Genomic DNA, 4,572 nt, shown 5'->3' with positions numbered 1-4,572 from the left:
AACACATCTCCTCTGAGTGGAGGCTTTGCTCTGACCATCTTCAGTGGCCTCCAAGCTTGTCAGGCTCTGATATGAGCAAGAAGAGCCACCACTTCCTATCTGGTAGGGGACCAAACTTACTGTGAGTGCCTGTGGCGAGATGGCCACTCAGTCAAATAAACCGTTTCTGAACGTGTTTGGTTTTTGGCCGGAGTCAGGAGATTTCCTCTTTCTTTTGGTCAATGAGGATTTAAAAATAAAAAAACATCCAATTTGAACCTCTCCTCCAGCACCCTCCGACTCCTCATTCTACAGATGAGGAAACTAAGGCCAGAGTGTAAAGTGGCCCAAGGCCTTGTGAGTAACAGAGCTTCTTAATTCCTCCAGATTACTGCTTGTCTTTTAATTAGCATTAACAGCTTGTTGTCATCAGGGAACCATCAGCATTAGCAGAACTTGTCTGTTAAAGAGTCTTTGTCTTGAATGCGCCAGAGAGATTTATCAGAATAGAAGCAACAGTTGTGCTTGCTTTGGCAGCACATATACTAAAAATTAGAACAATACAGAGAAGATTAAGCATGGTCCCTGTGCAAAAATGACACGTAAAATAGAAATAAGTTATAGTAATAATAAATTATCATACAATAAACAGATAAGGATAACATGCCAGATGCTGTTCTAAATCTTCTAGATCCTATGACTGTTACTTTTCCCCCTCTTTCTTGCTTTGCCTTCTCTTGATTTTTCTTTCTCTCATTTGACTTCTCTGTAATTGGTTGGAAAGTGTGTGTGCTTGTGTTTATTATTTACAAACTAGCTGGCTTAGCATGCTGATTTAACAAAAAGTCTGAAGTTAATATCTTTACCTTACTCCTAAATAATCAAAGATGATTTTAATTCATGTATAAGCCTAGTATTTTAATTCTGGCCTATCCCCTCCCCACAAAATTAAGAGTATGTTGTGACATGTTTTTCCATAGTCAATGTTTGCTGAGATATGCCCTCATATTTACCAAAATGTTTTTGTTCAATGTTTTTTCTTACATCTCAGGCTTTTCATTTTTTTTTTTTTTAATTTTTTTTTTCAACGTTTTTTATTTATTTTTGGGACAGAGAGAGACAGAGCATGAACGGGGGAGGGGCAGAGAGAGAGGGAGACACAGAATCGGAAACAGGCTCCAGGCTCCGAGCCATCAGCCCAGAGCCTGACGCGGGGCTCGAACTCACGGACCGCGAGATCGTGACCTGGCTGAAGTCGGACGCTTAACCGACTGCGCCACCCAGGCGCCCCAGGCTTTTCATTTTTTTTATTCTGTGAAAGTACATCTTTTATGATTTCATTTAGTGATTGTTTTTGGGTGATGCATGTTCTCCAGTTATTGAAGGGGAGGAGCAGTTTTATTGGTTTTGTTTGCCTGGAAACAATATTCTTTATGTAATTATTTTCTTGAAATATAGCTTCATTGAATGTGGAATTCCAAGGTCGACAGCTATTTTCTCTTAACATATTGAAGAAATTCTTACACTGTATTCTCTTCCTTAGTTGCTCTTATAAAGTGAACTATCAGTCTAATTGCCCTTTTTTATAGATGGTTTTCTTTTCTCTTTGACTGCTTTAAGATCTCTCTCTTTCTCTTTCTCTCTGTCTCTCTGTCTTTCATAGATTCATTTGTATTCTGCTGTTTCACTATGATGTGTCTAGGAGAGAATTTCTTCTTACATATGATGCTTGAGATTCACTGAATTTTCTGGATCTAAGAAACACTGGCTCTTTTGCATTCTCATCATTATCTCCTTCTGGAACTCTGCTGGACTTTCACACCCTGGCCTTAGTCTTTTTATAACATGTCCCTTTTTAAATCTCACTCTACTATGTGTAGATAATTTCTTTAGATCCAGTTCTCTAATTCTTTCTTCAGCTATGCTTGGTTTCTTTTTAATGCATTGAGGTATTTTTGTACAACTTTACTGAGCCATAATCAACATACAATAAACAGCACATATTCAAAGTGTACACTTTGATAAATTCTGACATGTGCATAAACTCATAAAACCGTCACCACAACCAATATAATGAACAAATCCTTTACCCCTCAAAGTTTACTCATGTCTTTTTAAATTTTTTTAAAGATTTTCGGGGTGCCTGGATAGCTCAGTCGGTTAAGAGTCCAACTCTTGGTTTCAGCTCAGTTCATGATCTCATTGTTTCATGAGTTTGAGCCCCACATCGAGCTCTGCGCTGGCAGTACTGAGGCTGCTTGAGATTCTCTGTCCCTTTCTCTCTGCCCTTTCCCCACTTGTGCTATCTCTGTCTCTCTCAAATAAATAAATTTTTAAATTTTTTTTTAAAAAGTAAATTCAATTTTTTAAAGATTTTCTTTTTTAAGTAATCTCTACACCCAATGTGGGACTCAAACTTGTAACTCTGAGATCAAGTGTCACACACTCCACCAACTGAACCAGCCAGGCATCTCTCCTAATGTCTTTTTGTACTGTTTTCTCCAGTCCTTCCCTACCACTACCCTTCATCAATCAACCATTGGTTCACTTTCTATCATTATAGATTAATTTGAATTTTTTGGAATTTTATACATATGGAATTATATAGTATGGCTCCTTTTTTTTTTTTTTTTTTTGGTCTGATTTCCTTCACTCAATAAAATTATTATGAACTTTATCCATGAACATTGTTAAATCTATATATACTTCATTTATTTGTATTGCTGAGTAGTACTCGGTTGTATGGATATGCCATAGTTTTTATCTTGTCACTTACCATTGGACATGTCCAGTTCTTAGCCATTGCAAATAAAGTTGCCACAAACAATCATGTACGTCTTGTTAGGGACATGTGCTTTCATTTTTCTTAGGTAAATATTTAGTAATGGAATAGCTGAATTATATGGTAGGCATGTTTAGCCTTTTTTTTTTTTTTAAGACACTGCCAAAGACTTTTCTGAAGTGGTTGCGTCATTTTACATTTTCATCAGCGGTGAATGAGAGTTCCAGTTGTCTACATCCTGGCCAGTGTGGTATTATGAGGTTTCTTTCTATTAGATATGTAGTTATATCACGTTATGGTTTTAATTAGCATTTCTCTAATGACTAATGACATTGAACATCTTTTCCTGTGCTTATTTGCTATCTGTATATCTTCTTTAGTGAAATGTCTGTTTAAATGTTTTGCCTATTTTTAAATTGGGTTGTCTCTTTCTTACTGAATTATAATAATTCTCTACATATTCTAGATACAAGAATTTTGTCAGATGTATGTATACCTTGCAAATATCTTTTTGACAGTCTATAGCTTGCCTTTGCATTTTTTAAATTGTGTTCCTTGAAGAGCTAAAGCTTTTAATTTTGATGAAATCTAATTTATTGATGTTTTCTATTAGAGTCATGATTTTTATGTCATATTTTTTAAAATATTTGACAAATTCAAATAGGATTGTCATATATATATAATATATATATTATATATATGTATATACATATAATTTTAGAGTGTGTGCGAGCAGAGAGTGGGGGGGAGAGAGAGAGAGAGAGAGAGAGAGAGAGAGAGAGAATCTTAAGCAGGCTCCATGCTTAATGCAGAGCCCAACACGGGGCTTGACCCTGGTATCATGACCTGAGCCAAAATCAAGAGTCGGATGCTCAACCGACTGAGCCACCCAGGTACCCCATCTTATATAATTTTATGTAGAAATTTCATAGTTTTAAATCTATGTTTTAGTCAATGATATATTATTTTTTATATGATGGGATGCAGAATCAAAGTTGATATTTTTCCATATGGCTACTCAATTTTTCCAATACCTTTTGTTAAAAAAATTATTCTCCTCTCCTCTACCTCTCCCCCATTGAATTACCCTGGTAACTTTGTTGAAAATCAATTAACCTTATATGCCTGAGTCTCTTTCTTGACTCTGTTATATTATGTTGATTAATTTGCCTAACTCTACACCAATACCAGAGTGTCCTAATTGTTGCAGTTTTTTTTTTCTAATTGTTTTTTACTAAGTTTTGAAATCCAGTAGTATAAGTACTGAAACTTTATTTTTATTTTTGTTTGTCTTATTTTCAAAGTTGTTTTAATTATTCTAGGTCCTTTTCATTTCTATATAGATTTCAGAATCCTTTGGTCAATTTATCAAAAAAAAGTCTGTTGGGATTTTGACTGGGATAGTATTAAAACTTTAAATCAATTTGGGGAGGATTGGTATTTTAATAATCTCTAGTATTCTGATCCATGAACATGATATATTTATCTCTCCATCTTTTTAGGTCTTCTTTAATCTCTTTCACCAATGTCCTGTAGTCATCATGGTATAGTTATTGTATTTTTTTGTCAAATTTATTCCTATTTCTTATTTTTATGCTGTTGTAAGTGGTATTGTTCTTGTAATTTTAATTTCTAACTCTTTATTGCTTGTATAGTTGATCCTTAAACAATCACAGATTTGAACCATGTAGGTCCACTTATACATGGATTTTTTTACAGTACAGTACAGTACTGTATTTTTTTCTCCCCTAACAATTTCCTTTCTCTAGCTTACTTTATTGTAAGGATCCAGTACATAATACATTTAACAT

The 4,572-nt window shown here is 34.7% G+C and overlaps 1 non-coding gene across 1 annotated transcript; it reads left to right on the top strand.

The window, feature by feature from the left end:
* Nucleotides 1-500: 500 nt before the first annotated feature.
* LOC125913788 (U6 spliceosomal RNA) lies at nucleotides 501-609 on the top strand. Its single transcript, XR_007455087.1, has one exon. It is a non-coding gene; the product is annotated as a U6 spliceosomal RNA (small nuclear RNA).
* The last annotated feature ends 3,963 nt before the right edge of the window (nucleotides 610-4,572 follow it).

This window comes from Panthera uncia (assembly GCF_023721935.1).
Source record: "Panthera uncia isolate 11264 chromosome C1 unlocalized genomic scaffold, Puncia_PCG_1.0 HiC_scaffold_4, whole genome shotgun sequence".
In the NCBI taxonomy this organism is placed as follows: Eukaryota; Metazoa; Chordata; class Mammalia; order Carnivora; family Felidae; genus Panthera; species Panthera uncia.
This window is presented reverse-complemented; position numbering and strand designations above follow the sequence as displayed.